The sequence below is a fragment of the Phyllostomus hastatus genome, unplaced genomic scaffold, assembly GCF_019186645.2.
Source record: "Phyllostomus hastatus isolate PE091 unplaced genomic scaffold, TTU_PhHast_1.1 phas_contig_402, whole genome shotgun sequence".
NCBI lineage: Eukaryota > Metazoa > Chordata > Mammalia > Chiroptera > Phyllostomidae > Phyllostomus > Phyllostomus hastatus.
In genome coordinates, this window is record NW_025333873.1 from 3,272,212 (window position 1) to 3,292,832 (window position 20,621).

General features: G+C 45.5%; 1 pseudogene; it reads left to right on the forward strand.

Annotated features, from left to right (window-relative positions):
* Window positions 1-1,354: 1,354 nt before the first annotated feature.
* On the forward strand, window positions 1,355-7,914 carry LOC123822418 (annotated as a pseudogene).
* The last annotated feature ends 12,707 nt before the right edge of the window (window positions 7,915-20,621 follow it).

Sequence of the window (20,621 nt, forward strand, 5' to 3'; positions counted from 1 at the left end):
TGTCAACCAGCTGAAGTGTTTTAATTCTTTTATCGATTGATTTTAGAGAAACACTGATGTGTTGTTCCCCTTATTTACACATTCGTTGGTTCATTCCTGGGATGTGCCCTGACCAGGATCAAACCTTCAACCTTGGCGTATAGGGATGAAGTTCTAGCCAACTGAGCTACCAGCCAGGACAACAAACTGCAGTGTCATCCATCAAGGGAGTCATAGAATAAAACACTGTGATCTCATTCGGTATAGCTCAGAACAAACAAAGGAAGCTCTGTCGTTTATGGATCCACATGAAGGTGGTAAAACTATAAAGAAAAGCCAAGAGGGTGGTTACTTTGAGGGAAGAGGGTGAGTGATATCATTAAGGAGGGGCTTTGTAGATGTTAGTTCTTCACGGGGTGGGAATATAGTAAAGGTTCACTTTAAGCATGATAAACATGTTTTATGTGCTCCATGTGTATCTTGCAATAAAGATTTTACTGTACTTGTGGAGGATACCGGCCAGCAGTATCCATCTCCGCTGCTGATGTTCGTCAACATGCGAGAAAAACATACACAGAGACAACCAGGTCCTGTGGGGGAATAGGAACAGCAGGGCCACTCCTCACGCGGGGAGCCCGCCGCTTGGCCACCCTCCCCGGTGGGGAGAGGGCGCCGTTCTCCCTCCGGAGAGGCTTCTTATTGGTTTCGTTTGAATAAGAATTCAGGTAAAAGCTCATTACTCATTGCTAGGAAGTAAGGATCAAACAACAGATAACAAGGAAGTCTGAGGGCCTATTTTGAGTCAGGATCAAAGAACTGTAAAACTCTGAGGAACAAACTTACTTCTTCCTTGGACCCTTATCATTCAACTGAGAGCATTCTAAACAAAGCAGGTTTCACGGGATTTTACATATTCTTTCTTAGGCCTGATCACCTGGGGAACCCGCCCTCTTCAGCACAGTGCTACACCACCCTGTCATTGTTTCAGGCTTAGGTGGAGCAAGGGAACTAAGGCAACCAGGAGATAAGGAGATTTTCTCCCCGACGATGAGGACTCAGGCTATGTCAAAGCCGAGGAGCAAGGGTCCATCACCCCCTTTTGCTGTAGCTCCCAAAGTCCTTTCTTGGGGGCCTCCTACGTGATCGTGCCTGTCTTAGGTCGTTCCCCCCTTGGGGAATCTTACCCGTCATTGGCTAACCGACCAAGCACTGGGGTTCAGTTATGAATGAAGCAGCAGAAGCAGTGCTTCTGCCAGGGAAATAAACTTTTGTCTCCTTGCTGGCTTACGGTCCAAGGCCACTCCTTCAGCCTTGGCCTTGGTGGGGGTTACAGCTTCTGATACCAGGCAGGGCAGTTCCCAACATCTACTGATACATGATAGTCATTGACATAGCTCGTTTCCAGGACATGAAGAAGAAAGGCAAGATGAGGGATCATGTGATATGCCACCTTTTGTGAGTGATGAGAAAAATGGCACAATGTTTGTGCACACTGACTGTCTCTGAAAGGGTACAGGAGAAACGAGTTTGAGTATCTTTTTTTTTTCCCTTCTTCCTCCCCCTTCTCCTCCTTTTTGGGTTTGGATTTTTCTGAAATTCCTGGTCAGAGCCTTCATCAATTGAAATAATGGTCAAGATTCTGCATATATTCTGGATATTAATTCGATACAACAATTTTCTCTCACTCTTTCCCTTTTCTTTTAACTTTTACTATAGTATTTCTTTGAAAAGAAGTTTAAATTTTATGACAACAAATCCTTCGGGGTTTTTTTTAATGGCTCTGGGTTTTGTATCTTATCTAGGAAAGCATTCTCCACCCCAGGATTATTATTAAAAATAACAGTTTAAAGGCTTTGAAAATATTTTAAATTTTTTCCTAATTAAGAAATTTAATTAAGGAGTTTAACTATGCATGCCATCCGTGTTTGAGATGAAGAAGCAGGAGGTTCAGTCTAGTATTTTCCTCTGATTGTTAGCCAGTCATCTCACGTGGTTCCCTGAAAAAGCCACTCTTCCCTCACAGATTTTAAATGTCCTCTTTATTGTAAGCTTCATTTGCACACGTACTTGGATCTGTTCTGCACGTTATTCTATTCCACTGATTTATTTGTCTACTTTTATCCCTTTCATTTTGTATTGCTAAATCTAATCTATTTGTACTATATCTATATATGTTCACATTTACATTTTCACATATAGGGAGAATCCCCACTCAATAAGTTTATTCAGATTTTTTTGACTGCTATTGAACATTTTCCAGAAGAGAAGCCAAATTCTTAAATTCCAATTTAACAATCCTGTTAAGATTTGGTTGGGATTGTGTTAAATTTATATATTTAATTTGATTGTCCTGGATGGCGCCAGCACAGAGTGGCTTTCCGGGCAGAGTGTCCTTTGTGAGTTTCATTTGATTCTGACAGGCAATCCAAGGAGGTGTAGCTTTGTCTGAACTGTGAACGTGGGTGGGTGTCCTCAACACCCAAAGTCGGACAAGTCGGACGGTGTTTACAGCGGGCTCATCTCTCCCTCTTTGGACGGGCACTATAACTAAAGAAGCGGCAGGCACACTCAGATGCAAAAGCTCCACCTAACTTGCAATATTTCTTTTTTTTTTTAATATTTTATTTATTTATTTTTAGAGAGGGAAGGGAGGGGGAGAGAGAGAGAGAGAGAGAGAGAGAGAAAGAGAGAGCGAGAGAGAGAAACATCAATGTGCAGTTGCTGGGGGTTATGGCCTGCAACCCAGGAATGTACCCTGGCTGGGAATCGAACCTGGGACACTTTGGTTCCCAGCCCGCGCTCAATCCACTGAGCTACGCCAGCCAGGGAACTTGCAATATTTCCATGCAGAGATACAGGAGTAATCCTAGTCAGCCTCTGCTTGACCACCTCAGCATACTGAGAGATGCTGTGCATTTACTCTGCAAAACATACTGACCAAAACCCACTAAAACCCCAGAACTAACAGGCTACTCTCTGAAGCAGCCACACACATGATGTGGTTCCCACTGGTTGAGTTGTACACGTGCCAAGAATCAGTTGCATTTTTTTCCTCCAACCTGAATTTGCCAGTTGTGCCTTTTATTGTGATTACTTACAGTCACCTTGCTGTGAAGTGGGAGTGATGTCCATGTTCCCCTGCCCGGGTCCAGGCTCAGGGGGGTCTCAGGGTCCCCAAAGGATGCACAGCACAGGTGAAGCGACTGGAGCGAGACACCCGGTGGAGTGCCGGAGGACAGCCAGGCTCTCTAGGCCTGACCGACTCGAGAAAAATGAATCTTTATTTTTATAGGGGAGGTTGTACAACATTCAATGCATAGTGTGATTATCAAAACAGAAACGGTTACCATAGAAATAATTTCTAAAAACAGAAGGTTTTACAGATCAATCATGTTAAACAAAGAAATAACTGAAAAGTACGGGAGGTCCCACAGATCAACCATATTAAACAAAGGTTATTTTGACCAAGAGGGTCATCAATCAGATAGCCAACGAAGCTATATGGGCACAAACTTTCAGGTGCCAATTAGTAACTAGGTGTCTATTAAGATTCTAGGGATTGGTCTAAATTAGAAGGGTGCAAGGGGTGATTTATAGGTATATAGAAATCAACTATTGTCCATTGAAGTTAAATTTGTCTAGGTTAGGTAACTTTTTTGCCTAGGATTTTTAAATATACATCTTGGGGGAGCCATGTTTTGTGTTTGTTTCCATGTATTGAGATGAATATTTTCAACTAGAACTCCTTGCTTCTTTACACTCCTGTCTAGGGTATGGGAGGGGTAGCGGCTCTAATAAATCTTAAGCTTTTGAGTGGTGACTCCTTAAGAAACATTCCTAGCAACAGCTTCCTCCAGTGTTCTGGCAGTTGGTCTGCCCATAGTTTAATTTTGTCCTTAACTTCCCAGGTGGGGGAAGCAGGCAGCATTAGGGTTGTTAGGGATTTCTGTTCTGTGGTCAGCAAGTCATTTCACGCAGAATCAGAGACATCATGCAGATTTTTTGTTATAACGCACAGGTATCTAAAAATCCCACCACCTATTGCTCGCAGGGACAGGCACACAGGAGGAGACAGACAGGAGATCTGGCCACAGTCGCCTCTGCTGTGCAGATGCGTCTCATCCGTCCCGACTGTGTCAAGGGTCGGCTGTCGGTCTGCTCCCGACATTCCCCACTGAGTCTGTGTTCCTGGCTGGGTGCTCCCTAGATCTCCAGTGACACTGGACGTGGGGTTCTACTTTCCACCTCTATGGTTCTGTGTATTTTGAATATTTCGTATAAATGGAATCATAAGATATGTGGTCCTTTGTGACTGGCTTTTCTCACTTTAACATTTTCAAGGTCTGTCCATGTTGTAGCATGTGTCAATACTTATTCCTTTTTATTGCTGAATAATATTCTGTTGTGTGAATATACACCATTTTCTTTATCTGTTCAACAGCTGATGAACATTTGGGTTGTTTTCACTTCTTGGCTATTGGGAATAATGTCGCAATGAACATTCATGTACAAGTTTTTATGTGGATGTGCTTCCAATTCTCTTGGTTATAGACCTAGGATTGGAATTGCTGGGTCATGTGGTAACTCTATGTTTAACTTCTTCTGTGTCAGGAACTCTCTTTGAAACCCCTACTGTCCCAACGCCATAAGGCTCTGCTGCGCCCTTGCCAGTGAAATGGGTGTCCTGCCCCAAAGCCCATTTCCTCCTGGGGTCCCTTTCTGCTTTGGAGACGGGCATGGTTGGTGGAGCTGCAAAGGAGGTTGGATAGTGAGTTTTTTCTCTACAAACATGAGTGTACCAATGGAGCTGGCCAGCCAGAAAACACGATGATGTCCCGTGCCGTGTCTATCAATAAACTGGCTACTACATTGTGGCACAACCACACATTAGAACACTCTGCGGCCCTTGAACAGAGTAAGACAGCTTAAAAAATAAAGATGTTCCCCCGACTGACGGGGCTCAGTTGTTGTCCCACAAAGTCAAAGGTCACTGGTCGCGGTGTGTAGAGAGACAGCCAATGGATGTTTCTCACCCTCTGTTTCTCCCTCTCCTCCCCCCTCTCTAAAAACAGATAAATAAAGTAATTTTAAAAAAAGTAATGGCCCTGGCTGGTGTGGCTCAGTGGACTGAGCCCTGGCCTGCAAACTGAAAGGTCACCAGTTCAATTCCCAGTCAGGACACATGCTGGGTTGCAGGCCAGGTCCCCAGTTGGGGGCGTGCGAGAGGCAACCAATCGATGTGTGTCCCACAATGGACGTTTCTCTCCCTCTCTTATTCCCTCCTCTCCCCTCTCTCTGACAATAAATAAACAATCTTTAAAAAAACAATGATGTCAAAGGATCTCCAAGATATGACGCATGTGTATCCCATTCTGCCGTTTATATTTTAAAAGGAGCTGTACGTATCCATATATCTGTCCATGCACACGGAAGGCTGGGAGGCTCCACGAGAGACTAATAACAGTGGTTACTTCTAGGGAAGGAAAAAGGGGACTAGGAGGGGATGGGGGCTCGCTGGTCTGAATTCCGTATATGCCACACGCATACATAATTTATTCAAATTATTTAAAAATAAAAATGTTTGCCATACACACAAATTGTGGCTATTAAACATTGGGTAAATTTTGTTCATTTTAGAATGTTTGGAAATAACACCAACAAACTGGGTATTATTTACATTGTGATGAAAAGTGACAGCACAGATGCCATTGATGTTAATGATGCCTCAGGATCACCCACCTCGACTCCTGGGTTCAAGGTTGCCTTTCTCACACCCACAATCAAGAAACAGCACCATCTGTTCCATAAACTTGGCCTGCCTGGCTAGCACTTCCCTGTACAGCTAGTAACACTGGGGACATAGAGAACTCAATAAAAATAACTCTTCCATCCTAGGAAGCAAGAAACACTGTCTCCTACCCATCCGCCCCATGATCTGTGGGAGGGTTTCTGAGATTCCTTTGTGAGAAGTTGAGAAAGACACATGTGATACTACTAGGCCAGTGCTGTTATAATAAAATAATTATGTCTGGGTAGGATAAGGTTCTTTAGCTGAGACAGCTGAGACTGGGGCTATCAAAACCTGCTGAGTGAGATTCAAAGCACTTTCGGCTGAGTCACTTAGGATGCCTCCAGCAGCATAAACGGAATACCCACCTGAAAGAGGCTCACGCAGTGAGGACACCGGAAACAGGAAGTCTGGAGAACAGAATCCAGAGCCGCCTTCTTCGCCTTCTTCGGAGGTTTACCAGTGTCAGGGCTCTGGGCCAGTCTCCCACGGTGACAAAAAGACCTCTGCTGTTCCCTGCACCACCTCTTCCATGAGATTATTTCAGGCAGGAAGCATGAAGCAGTCCCACACTGGTTTCTGTGTTTTTAATCAGGGAGGGAAACCTTTCGCAGAAGCCTGCAGAAGATTTCTCCTCTGGGATGACATTGGGCAGAACTGAGTTATACACCCACCACACACACCAGTCACTGGCAGGGGGAAAGAGATCACCACGTCTGGTTTAACCAATCACAGTTCATTTTCAGAACCTGGGGATTAAGATTGTCTATTCCTCGTTTCCCTAAAATTTGTTTATAACTGGTTTCATATATATATATATATATATTTTAAAGAAATTTGATCCATTTCCTTGTCAGTTTTTAAAAATTTTTTAAAGATTTAATTAATTTATTTTTTTAGAGAGGGAAGGGAGGGAGAAAGAGAGAGAGAGAGAGAAACATCAATGTGCGGTTGCTGGGGGCCGTGGCTTGCAACCCAGGCATGTGCCCTGACTGGGAATTGAACCTGTGATACTTTGGTTCACAGCCCGCGCTCAATCCACTGAGCTACACCAGCCAGGCCTTGGTTTCCTATATTTTTATTTGCTAAATCAGACAACCCTACTGGGGACACCCCCATCTTTCTTAAGTCCATTGCCAGCCAAAACTTAACAAAATCCAAGTTCCATTGGCAAGAAGAGGAAGGTAGTGCCTAAAAGAAGCGATCGACACCCCGTCTCACGGCTACACGAGATTTCCTATGGCTCCCATCAGGAAAGTCCTGGTTCATCTCTCTGCCCCTCCCAGCATGACAGACAGCCACGCCCCCGAGGGGTGATGGTGAGGGCTGGAGTAAATGGGTTTGGCCGTGTTGGGTGCCTGGCCACCAGGGCTGCTTTTAATGCTGGCAAGTGGACATTGTTGCCATCAATGAACCCTTCATTGACCTTACCTACATGTTCCAGTATGAGTCTACCCCTGGCAAGGTCGATGGCACAGTCGAGGCTGAGAATGGGAAGCTTGTTGTCAGTAGAAAGCCCATCTCCATCTTCCAGGACTGAGATCCCACTAACATCAAATGGGCTGATGCGGCGGCTGGATATGCTGTGGAGCCCACTGGTGTCTCCCCTGCCGTGGAGAAGGCTGGGGCTCACTTGAAGAGAAGAGCCAAAAGGCTCATCATCTCTGCCGCTCCTGCGGATGCCCCCATGTTTGTGATGGGTATGGACCACAAAAGGTATGACAACTTCCTCAAGATTATCAGCAGTGTCTCCTGCACCGCCAACTGCCCGCCTCCCCTGACCAAGGTCATCAGTGACAACTTCAGCTCCGTGGAGGGACACACGACCACAGTCCGTGCCATCACTGCCATGGTGAAGACCGTGATGACCTATTTGAGCAGCTGTGGTGTGAGGGCGGGGGGCTGCCCAGAACGTCATCCCTGCCTCTGGCCCTGACAATGCTGTGGGCGAGGCCATCCCTGAGCTGAATGGGAAGCTCACTGACACGGCCTTCTGTGTCCCCACCTACAAGGCATTGGTCATGGGTTTGAACTGCCATTTGGAGAAAGCTGTCAAATATGAAGACATCAAGAGGTTGGTGAAGCAGGCATCAGAGGGCTCCCTCAAGGGCATCCTGGGCTATACTGAGGACCAGGTTGTCTCCTGAGATTTGAACCCACTTTTCCACCTTCGATGCTGTGGCAGGCATTGTCCTCAGTGACCGCTCTGTCAACCTCTTTTCCTGGGATGACAATGAATTTTTCTACAGCAGAGGATGGTGGACCTTATGGTTGAAATCACTTCCAAGAAGTAAGAGCCCAGCCTCAATGAGAGGCCCAGAGCAAGAGAGACACCCTCAGCTGCTGGGGAGTCCTTGCTGCAACTTGACCCCCGACACTCTGAGAACCTTCTGTCCTCGAAAGTTTCCACCCTGAACCCCTGAGGAAGGGGAGGAGCTTAGGGAGTCCTGTGTTACCATGTACCATCAATAAAATACAGTGTACCATCAGAAAGGAAAATCCTGCTTGACATGACCCAGAAGATCATAGTTTTGTAATATAAAATAAAACCTAGGCCCTGGCCAGGTAGCTTAGTTGGTTAGAACATCATCCTGATATCCCAATATGCCAAGGTTCTGGGTTCAATCCCTAGTCAGGGCACATACAAGAAACCATCAATGAACGCATAAATAAGTAGAACGGCAAGTTTGCCACTCTCTCTCTTGTCCACAAATTTTTTTAATCTAAAAAAATTATAAAATAAAATAAAACCTAAATTGCTAGGGTCAGCTGGCAAAGACAGTGTCAGATTAGTTAAAAATAAGATGTGTGTAGGGCATGTTACAACCTGCAATTTAAGTTTGTGGCACCCAAAGTTTTAAAAGCCACCACCTGCCTTGTGAGTGTTCTGTAGCTCTGTCAGGGCAGCTAACGAAGAGGGAAATGCCAGCCCCGCTGTTCCTGGGCCCCCGAAGCTTCCTGGGTGTGGAAGATGGGAGCACTGCAGCCTTTCCGGAGACCCCTTGGGACGGAGGAGCAAGGCGCTGCAGAAATAATGACAGAGAGCAGGTGTGATTCCTGTGAGAGTCAGTGCCGTTTCAACACTATTTTTACCCGTTTACGTCAGGGGATGGTTGTGGCGTAAGTAACAATTGTTACTTACTGGGGCTTGAACGTTAGCGTGACTACAGGATGCTGCTCACACACACACACAGACCCGCAGCTCCCTCGCCCAGGCACCAGCTTGCCGCTGTGAGTGGGCTGCCCAGGTCCCAGAATCCTGTGTGAACCCCCTGGTTTGTCAGACCCCCTTGGATGCTGGCCCAGGCTGCGGACGAGAATTCTGGCTGCCAGACCTGAAACTATGTGACAGCTCTCTTACGTGTGTCCACTCTAGGAGACAAAAATCTGAGGGCTGGCATGGAGATACTTACTGGGACCATGTCACGCAAACGCCTATGCGTCCTGAGGTTGGCCAGAGGTAAATAAATAAGTAAATAAGAAGTATATATACATATGAAGTGTATGAATGAGAAAATAGTATCTATTTCCTAACTATATGTTTCAGACTTGTGTAAGTAGACTGAATGTGCGCTTACCTGTTCCCTCCCAAATCTTCATCGTATAAAAGTAAAGAATTAAAAAGACCATAAAGCCCTGGCTGGTGTGGCTCAGTGGATTGAGCACCAGCCTTCCAACCAAAGGGTCGCCACTTTGATTCCCAGTCAGGGCACGTGCCTGGGTTGCGGGCCAGGTCCCCAGTTGGGGGTGTGGGAGAGGCCACTGATCGATATATCTAGCACACTGATGTTTCTGTCTCTCTCTTTCTCCCTCCCTTCCCCTCTCTCTAAAGAGTAAATAAATAAAATCTTTAAAAACCCCATAAACTCTTAGGGTTAAGAGAAGGGAGAAATAATGACAGGGGTCAAGAGACGTCCTCACAGTTTTGGAAAATGAAGGCGGATGGAGGAGCCATAACTACTAACGTGCGAATGTGGAGGCTTAACCCTAAGGGGGCTAGTGGGAGGGGTGCTGCGGGGGGCAGGGGAGGGGGGACACAGCGACAGAGAGAAAGTCCGCCGTCCCAGCGGAACACAAGAAAGGGGCAGCAGCTGAAGACGCAGCCTGTCCCTGGCAACCATCCATCGGTTCCCTGTCCCTAAATTTTTGCCTTTTCCACAAATTTACATAAATGAGATCATGTAATACGTGGTCTTTTGAATCTGGCTTCTTTCATTCAGCACAACGTACTTCAGAGTCACCTGCGTCGTCACCTTTGTGTCAATACTTCCTTCCTTTAATTGCTAACCAGCGATCCATGATATGGACGGGGCACAACGTGTTGGACTGTTTCCAGGTTTGGGTGGCTACACACAAGGCTACTGTATACAACATGGGCGGCGGTTTTTCAGCTTTGCTGTGAACACGGGTTTTCGGTTCACTTGGGGAAATACCTAGGAATGGGATTCTTGAGTCGTGTGCTATGCGTGTGCTCACGCCTGTAAGAAACCTCCACACCGTGCCCCAGACGGGCCTTCCTGTTCCGCATCGTATCAACAATGTGTGAGAGTCCTGTTTCCTCCACGTTCTTGGCAGCACTTAGTCCGTCACTTTTGTTTTATTTACTTTAAAAAATTTTAGCCGTTCTAGCAGATATGGGGTGGTATCTTCCTGTGCTTTTTTTTTCTAAGTGCAAAATTCAGTGTTTTTTAGTATATCCACCAAGCTCAACCATCACCACTGTGTGACTCCAGAACATGTCCATCACTCCCTGCTATGGACTGAATGGCTCCCCAAACGTATATGTTGAAGCCTTCTAGCCCCCCACCGTGAAGGTGTTTGGAGATGGGGCCTTTGGCAGGCGATCAGAGAGAGATGAGATCAGTTGGGAGGAAAGGATGAGACTGGTGCCCTTACAGAGGAGGGAGGAAGCTGTCTCACTCTCTCCTGCGCACACGCCAAGGAAAAGCCCTGTGAACGCACAGCGAGACGGCGTCTGTCTGCAAGCCCAGAGCGAAACCTGCCTTGCCAGCCCCTCGATCGTGGATTTTCCAGCCTCTGGAAGCATGAGAAATAAATTTCTGTTGTTTAAGTCATCCAGTCTACTGTCTTTTTTTATGGTGGCCACAGCTGACTCAAATACCTCACAAGAGAAACCCCCCACCTCCAATCCCCTCATGCCGGGGTCCAGCCTCGGCGGGGTCTCGGGGTCCCCGAAGGATGCACAGCACAGGGGAAGCGAATGGAGTGAGACACCTGGTGGGGGGCCGGAGCACAGCCAGGCTCTCTAGGCCCGACTGGCTCCCTGAGAAAAGTCAATCTTCATTTTTATAGGGAAGGTTATACAACATTCAATGCATAGTGTGATCATTAAAACAGAAACGGTTACCATAGAAATAATTTCTAAAAACAGAAGGTTTTACAGATCCATCATGTTAAACAAAGAAATAACTGAAAAGTACGGGAGGTCCCACAGATCAACCATATTAAACAAAGGTTATTTTGACCAAGAGGGTCATCAATCAGATAGCCAACGAAGCTATATGGGCACAAACTTTCAGGTGCCAATTAGTAACTAGGTGTCTATTAAGATTCTAGGGATTGGTCTAAATTAGAAGGGTGCAAGGGGTGATTTATAGGTATATAGAAATCAACTATTGTCCATTGAGGTTAGATTTGTCTAGGTTAGGTAACTGGTTTTTTGCCTAGGTTTTTTTATTTATACATCTTGGGGGAGCCATGTTTTGTGTTTGTTTCCATGTATTGAGATGATTATTTTCAACTAGAACTCCTTGCTTCTTTGCACTCCTGTCCAGGGTATGGGAGGGGTAGTGGCTCTAATAAATCTTTAGCTTTTGAGTGGTGACTCCTTAAGAAACATTCCTAGCAACAGCTTCCTCCAGCGTTCTGGCAGCTGGTCTGCCCATAGTTTAATTTTGTCTTAACTTCCCAGGTAGGGGAAGCAGGCAGCTTTAGGGTTGTTAGGGATTTCTGTTCTGTGGTCAGCAAGTCATTTCACGCAGAATCAGAGACATCATGCAGATTTTTTGTTATAACGCACAGGTATCTGAAAATCCCACCACCTATCACTAGCAGGTTCAGGCATACAAGAAGAGATAGACGGGAGATCTGGCCGCAGTCGCCTCTGCTGTGCAGATGCGTCTCATCCGACCCGACTGTGTCAAGGGTTGGCTGTTGGTCGGCTCCCGACACCCTCAGCCCCCCATCCTCTGACTATAACTAATCTACTTTTTGTCTCTATATGGATTTGCCTATTCTGGGCAATCCTATAAATCAAATCACATCACACAATGTGCAGCCTTTGTGTCTGGCTTCTCTCACTTAGCGGAATGTTTCCAAGGCTCACCCATGTCGTAGCATGCATCATGCATCAGTAGTCCATTCCTTTTTGTGGCTGAATGATATTCCATTGTGTGGATGTATCACCTTTTGTTTACCTGTTCATCTCTTGGATATTTAGGTTGTTTCCTCTTTGGGCTAGTATGAACAATGCTGCTGTAATTATTTGTGTACAAGTTTTTGTGTGAACATGTTTTCAGTTCTCTTGGGTATACCTGAGGAGCAGAATTGCTAGATCACATGGTAACTCTATGTTTAACTTTTTGAGGAAAACGCCGAACTGTTTTCCACAGCACCTGTGACCTCTCACAGTCCCCTTAGTGGTGTACTGAAGTTCCAGTTCCTCCACATCCTCACTGACACTTAGCAGTGTCTGTATTTTGATCACAGTCATTCAGTGGGTGTGCAGTGGTACATAACTGTGGTTTTAATTCACAATTCCCTATTAATGCAGTTGAGCACTTTTTAACGTACTTATTTGCCATCCATATGGCTTCTCTGGTGAAGTGTCGTTTCAAATCTTTGCCCGTTTGTTATATTGGTTTGTTTTCTTTTCATGGAGTTTTCAGAGTTCTTTAGGTATGTTGGATGCAAATCCTTTGTTTGACATGTGATTTGTCAATATGTTCTTCCCATTTGTTAATTGTCTCGTTATTCTCTTAAGAGTATCCTTAACAGAGTAAAAGTTTTACATTTTGGCAAAATCCAGTTGGTCACTTGTTTCTTTTATAGACTATGCTTTTGGTGTTGAGGCAGGTTAGTAAGAAGCTAGCAGTGAAAAATTTGCTGGCAAGTGGAATGGGGAGACTGAGGCAAATCGCTGAACAAACTGAGCAATTTACAGCCAAATAATAAACCCGAGGGCTTATCTTCCCCAACGAAGGATGTTTAGGAGCAAATAGGTTACACATTCCAGACGATGCTGGGGCAGAGTGACCTCAGTCTGGTCGCTCTTCAGTGACATTCTTTGAAGGTGAAACTCACCAGAAAATGACCTCGCTCCCTCTGGGTGCTCATTTTGGTGCATCAGCATACCACCTGGAGAGCTAATTAACATTCTGCTGAGACCTCCCCTAGGTTTCCGGCCTGTGGGAGACAGACAAAAGCCCTCCAAACAAAGGGTGCTAGCATGCCCTTCTGTAGGGCATGCACTTTTTAAAAAACAGACTCGGGGACCCCCACGGGACTTGCAACCAGTGGAACAGCAGACAGCAGACCCCTGAACCTGTCTCCAAGGCCCCTTGTCTCTGACTTTTGGGTGAGCCAATAGCAGCCCCGCCTTGGCTCACCCTCTTCCTATCACGTTTCTAGGGAGCCAGAGCAGCCCCGCCCAGCTCTCCCTCCTGCTTCTTCTGTCCGCAGCCCTTCCTGGCTTCACTGTCCCAGCTTTAACGCATGTCCTGTCAGAATCACCTGGACGCATGTTGAGACACCTTTCTTGCGTGAGGTCAAGAATCCACATTACCTGCTGGCCCCCGGGCAGACGTGCTCCAACCTGGTCCCTGTCTGGTAACAATGTCAGTTCTCAGAGCTTTTCGCCTAACTCCAGGTCACAAAGATCTTCTCCTGTCTTTTCTTTAAAAGTTTTTTTGTAGTTTTAGATGTTACATTTAAATTTATATCCATTTTGAGTTAATTCTGTGTAAGGTGGAAATTATAGGTTGAGGTTAGTTTTTTGTTTAGTTTTCTTTCTTTCTTTTTCTGGAGGTTCATTTTTTCCAAGTGGATATCTAGCTATTCCACTGCCATCCATTGGAAAGACCATCCTTTCTCCATTGAATCGTCTTTGCACTTTGGTCGAAATCACTTTCGTTGGTCAATTTCTGGACTCTCCGTTCTGTTCCATTCACCTATATATCTGTCCTTTAACCTACTGTGTCATTGGTTCTGCTTTTGATAATAAAGTAATTGCAATGAACTGAATGTTTGTTCCGCCCCCCAAATTCGTATGTTAAAATTCTAACCTCCAGTGTGACGGTTTTAGGAGGGAGGGCCTTTGGGAGGTGATTAGGTCACAAGGGTGAAACCTCCATGAATTCGACTAGTGCCCTTGTACAAGGGATCCCAGGCAGCTCTCTTGCGCTGTTTCCACCCCGTGAGGATACTACTCGAGGATGGGGCTTAGCAACCCAGAAGAGGGCCTTCACCAGAACCCAGTCGTGCCGGCATCCTGATCTTGGACCGCCAGCCTCCAGAGCTGTGGGAACACATTCTGTTGTTCATAATCTGTCATACTTTCAGTAGAGCAGCCCGACTTAACTAAGACGGAGACATTGGTCTCCTAGACGGCTTGGTATGTGTTCTCTTCCTTGTCCATTGGCCTTTTTGTCACATAAACTGTCCCTCTTTGTCTCAGGTATTTTTCAATGTCCCAAAGTCTACTTTGTCTGACATTAATACAGCAGCTCCAGCTTTCTTTCTTTCCCCAATTTTTTTTATTGTAGTAAACTACACATAACATAAAACTTACCGTCTTAACCATTTTTACGAGCATAGTGTAGTGGTATTAAATATACTTGTACTGGGGGGAGGGGTGGGGAGAAAATACAGACAACTGTAATTAAACAATAAAATAATTTAAATATATGTGTGTGCATATAAATATATATTGAGTGTGTACATATATATACACACACACTCATACTGGTGTTCGACCAACACCACCACTGGAAAGGACAAAGCTGGCGCCATTTGCCAAGCAGGCCTACAACCTTGTTAAACATGATGCCATTCTACTCTTCTGAGCTTCTGCCTCCAGGACTGGAAGTTACTGGAAAGCAAGAACGACCATGGCTAGCTGCCCCCCACCACCACAGCCGCAGGCAGAAGATGACACTGGAGCAAACTGCAGCTCATGCAAAACCACCCGAAACCTCCAGTGTCGCGAGGCCCTCACAGCGCAGGAGCCACACCACAGCAGCCACGGCCCTTCTATAATCCAACTACAATCCATTTAAAAACTCAAACGGCCTACATTCCACTGCTGGTGTATCTCTTCACACCATGCCCTCTCCTCTCTTGGAGAGTGAATAAGAATTTACTCTGCACTTTCTCCTCTTTGTGAGTTCTTTTACAGCCCACCACACTGAGCCCTAACACCACCCATTTCTAGCTCTCTTTTCATCTTGCAAAAACTCGACCCTCTACCCATCAGTCAGGAACTCCTCATTTCCCACTCCACCCAGCAGCCTCTGGCAACCACCATCCCATTTTTGTCTCTGTGACTTTGACCCTCTAAGTGCCTCCCATAGGTGGAATCATACAGTGTTTGTCTTTCTGTGACCGCCTCATTTCACTGAGCTGAATGTCTTCCAGGTTCATCCATGCTGGAACATGTCATAGAATTCCCCTCCTTCTTAAAGGTGAATAATAGTCCACTGCATGTATACGCCATGTTTTGCTTATCCATTCATCACCGTGGGTTTACTTCTACATTTTAGCCTTTCAAATCAGCTAGCTGATGGCATGGCTTCTCTTGCCCAGCCAGAGCACATTTTGAATGGTGGATGAGGTGCTGCAAATGTTTAGTGACAGCATTCCACTTTAATCTCCATCCCTGCCCCGCCTCTCTGGTAATACACAACCACCGTGTTCACACATTTCACATGAAATAAACTCACGGTCATTCCGTGTGGCCGGGAGGATTCCCATCAAGCGAGTGTGTGGGAAATGTGTTGTAACATCCTGCATGGAGGCTGCCAAGCAGCCATTGCACCATGTTCTTCTTCCTGGCACTTCAGATGCTCTTTAGTCACCCTTCCGATGTAAAAACAGTTCTCTGCCAATTAGTTTTCTCTAAAAGAGACAGTCCTTCTGAGATACAGAAACACACACTATTTTTGCAATTGTACACATAGGACTCAGCAGTCATAGGGTAAATTTCAAAAGTTTCTGGATACTGTTTTAAGAAAACAGGATTCTGTTTCATATCATACATAGCGATTTGCCTTCTATCATCTATAATGCCACTTTGTTGCGTCACTGCCTTTGCTTGGTTTAGCTTCCCACACTGAGCAACTGTCAAGCACAGGATCTTTTATTTATGTATTTTTATAGATTTTTAGTTATTTATTTTTAGAGAGAAAGAGAGGGAAATATCGATGTGAGAGAGAAACATCCAGCGGTTGTCTCTTGCGCACCCCCAACCAGGGACCTGGCCTGCAACCCAGCCTTGTGCTGAATGGGAATCAAACTGGTGACCTTTCGGTTTGTGGGACGATGCCCAACCCATTGAGCCATACCAGTCAGGACTAGCACGGGATCTTTCAAGCTGTCAGAGTTGGCCTTTGGTGTCATACCCAGTCAGGGCACATACCTATGTTGCAAGTGAGTACGGGAGGCAATCGATCGATGCCTCTCTCTCACACCGATAGTTTTCTTTCCCTTCCTCTCTGTCTCTAAAAGTGGTGAAGAGCCCTTGGCCGTGTAGCTCAGTTGGTTAGAGCATCATCCTGATAGGCCAAGGTTGCAGGTTTGATCCCTGGTTAGGGTACATACGAGAATGAACCAATGAATGCATTAAAAAGTGGAACAACGAATTGATGTTTCTCTCTCTCCCTTTTCCTTCCTCTCTCTCTCCAAACTCAATCAAGGAAAAAAAAAAGAATTCTTTAAAAGCAGTGTTCTCGAGTGAGGATAAAAAAAAAAAAAAAAAAAATGGCTGCGGCAATTCCAGACCGTGCACGAAGACTTGATTTCCTCCAGCAAATAAGAGAAGGCATGCTCCTTCCCGTGCCTCTCTTTACATTAGAGCAGACACTAAAACCTCTTAACCCACATTTTAAGACCATTAAAATGTCATATTAGTGGTTATATTAATAATTCCTTGGCGAAAGGAAGAAACCCGCAAAAATAACTACAACTCTTTTGGCAAACAACAGAGTTCCAGACACTTAAGTAGGTACAGATTCCAGACCGACTGCCCTTTTCCAAGATAAATTCATTGGGAAGGCTTAGAGATTGGTAGCTGCACTCTGCAAGGCACAGTGTGAAACTTTTGGAGGCCAAATGCCTACAAGAAAGCTCTCACAAACAGCAAAGACGTTTTTAGGATTACAGAAAACGAACGAGAAGATTAGAAGACAGTTGCACAGGTAAAATTTCTACAACGGAGTCCCTTTCTTGAATGTAGGTCGCTCAGCTCCCCCTGACTGGATGTGTCTTCGACATCCCTTCCGGGGCGGGGCAGAGATCTGCATCGTCTGTAGGGCTCTGGGGCGGTTAACGCTGGGAACACATACATGGAATCACACGATATGTGGCCTTTTGCGTCTGACTTCTCCCACCGAGCGTGTTCCCAGGGCTCATTCATGATGCAGGCATGTGCTGTTGTGTCATTCCCGGTTATGGCCAAGTAACACTCCCTCGTGTGGATATACCAGCAGTCGTTTATCCGTCCATCACCCGATGGACTTTAAGGTTGTTTCCACTTTCTGAATAAGGCTGCCATGGACATTCATGTGCAAGTTTTTACTTGAACACTTGTTTTCAGTTCTTTTGGGTGCATACCAAGGTGGGGGGTGGACTATCGGGTTGTACCATAATTCTATGTTTGACCTTTGAACATCTGCCAAATTTTCCCATAGCAGCTGCACCATTTCACATATGTTATATGGGTTCATGTTTAAAAACTTATTAAGGTTTAGTTTCTGGCCCAGAACAGGGTCCACTAGCAATGTCCAAGGGTTCCAATTTCTCCACTTCCTCACCAACACTCGTTATTTTCTTCATTATTTTTAATTATGGTTATCATAGTAGATGTGAAACAGTATTGATTTGCATTTCCCTAATGTCTAATGATGTTAGTTATTGTTTCGATAGTTGATTTGGTTGTTTTCTTTCTAGCAACTAAAGGCATCCGACTGCAGCCAGTGCTTCCGGTGAAGGCGGTGGTTAAAGCAGGCGGCAGTGCAGCCGACGCCCTAGTGAAGCTCTGAGTCCTCGTATGGCCAAGTCGGGGATCCAGCGCAGAGTACTCAGCGAGGTGGACGCAGGGATGGCGACGCTCCTGCCGATCTTCACGAGTGCCCCTCAGGGTATTACGGACCTGTGAATGGTGCAGGACCCAAGCGCAACTCAGGGTCCACACTCCCTGCTTGTAATAACTCCCTCACTTCCTCTGAAGATGAGACACATTTGTTTGTGTTCCTTGAAGCAATGCGCATAGAAAGTTCACCCAGAAACTCTTTGGACCATAGTTCTCTGTTTCTCTTTTTAAAAAGTAGGTGAACCAAGAACCAAATAACCTAAAAGGCATACACTTTAAAGACTCACTTTCCCCTTATTCCCTACATAGCTAGTTACCATTCCAAGAAGTAATTTATTGGTGTGTGTGTCTCTCTCTTTCTTTATGCAAATACAAACAGAAGTCATATATGTTCTGGGAGCATAATATACAGCATGCCAGTTTGTACTTTTCTGTTTATCCATTTAAAAGTCTATCTCAGAGATCTTTTTATAGTAATGTCACAGCAATATCTGAGACCTGTTTTCTCACAGGGCATGTTGTCAAACTTCTGGATTTTGATCAGTATGATAATTGAAAATAATTTTTTGGTGGAGTTTTCATCTTTATTTCTCTTTATTACTAACAAGTTTGTCTATCATTTTGTTTTTTAAAGGGTATTTGTAACCCTTTCCTGAGATCTGCCTGTTTATATTCTTTCTCCATGTTTTATTGGGTTGTTTGTTTTTTTCTTATTGATTTCTATGATAAAGACAAATCTCTTTAAATGTTAGGGAGACTATCAGTACGCCCACGACCACGTAAATACTGTTATGAGATAATAGAAAATGTATAAAGAAGGAACTCAAATAGTTCTTTGATTTAATGTTGTTTTGTTAACAGCATTGATGAGACACCTAAGAAGGTGATTCTTTTTTTTTAAGATTTTATTTATTTTATTTTTAGAGAGGGAAGGGAGGGAGAAAGAGAGAGAGAGAAACATCAATGTGTGGTTGCTGGGGGCCATGGCCTGCAACCTAGGCATGTACCCTGACTGGAAATCGAACCTGCGATGCTTTGGTTCGCAGCCCGTGCTCAATCCACTGAGCTATGCCAGCCAGGGCAGAGGGTGATTCTTGTGTGTATGGATTAGCCTATTGTAAAACTGGTTTCACTACACATTCTTTCCCTTAAAGTAGCAGAACCTATTGATGAGTTAACTGAGGACTTAATATATATTGGTCTTTGCCCCTGGGTCCTGGCCCAGAGCTCCTAAAGCCCTTGCAATTTCTTAAATGATAAGAGCACTAGAGGCACCTTTGGTTCTAACAAGGTGACTCTGGGTGAGCCCCGGGTCAGGGCAGGTCGCCAGAAAGCTCAAGCTGTGATTAGAAGCTTAGAATTTTCAGCCTCACCTTTCACCCTCTAGGGAGGAGCTGGGAAGTCCCATAAAATCCCAATAGTAAGGGATTCCATGAGCTTCCAGGATGGCAAACCATATTGAGAGGGCAACAGATCCCAGTTCTGCCCTTTGGACCCTCCCAGTCCTCGCCCTAAGTATCTCTTCTTCTGTCTGTTTATCTGTATCCCTTATCATATCCTATAATAACCCCGGAAATGTAACTAAGTGTTTCCCTGAGTTCTAGGAGCCGCTCTAGCAAACTAATCAAACTAGGTGAGAAGGTCCACAGCCAGCTGTTTGGAAGCACAGGTGATAACCTGACTGGCACCTGAACTGGCGTCTGGAGTGGGGGTGGAGTGGGGTGCCGTCTTGTGGCACTGAGCCCTTACCTGTGAGATCTGGTGCTGTCTCTGTCGCGTCAGAATCGAGCGATACTGTAGGGCACCCAGCCGGTGTTGGAGACCTGCTTATCACTGTGGGGGAAAGCCCCCACATACATTTGGGGACCAGGAGTGTCGGAAGGGAAGTGTGTCCTGTGAAGGCCGAGGAGGCACCCAGGAGGAAAACGCACAGTAGCGAAGAGCTGGGTTTTCCCTTAGGTAAGAAGGGAAAGCTGAGGTGGGATTTTTCCCCCTTGGCAACTATTGTTCATTTTTTCATTCACCTTGGGACTGTGCTTATGATAGGGGGCTCAAGAGTTGGAAATTTTTAGTTTAAGGTAAATAGTTATAAGCCTAGTTGGTGATGAGTATGTTAAAGCTATTGGTCCAGGAACTGAAGGAGTGACCCACCCTGACTCCAGGAGACCAGAAGCCGTTCCACCTTTGTGCCTCAAGGCTCCAGCGACTCAAGATGGTACCTGAGCCTTCATCCTCCAGGGTGAGATGACCACCGCCCAGGACAAGAATGCGGTAGTTTTTTAAATCAGATGAACTTTTCTCCGAATTCCAAACCCCTTACCTATGCTTTGTTCTCCTTATAAAAAGGGCCGTTTAAAATTGGAATTTAGGGCCCTGGCTGGCATAGCTCAGTGGATTGAGCACGGGCTGCAAACCAAAGTGTCACAGGTTTGATTCCCAGTCAGGGCACATGCCTGGGTTGCAGGCCACAGCCCCCAGCAACCGCACATTGATGTTTCTCTCTCTCTCTCTTTCTCCCTCCCTTCCCCC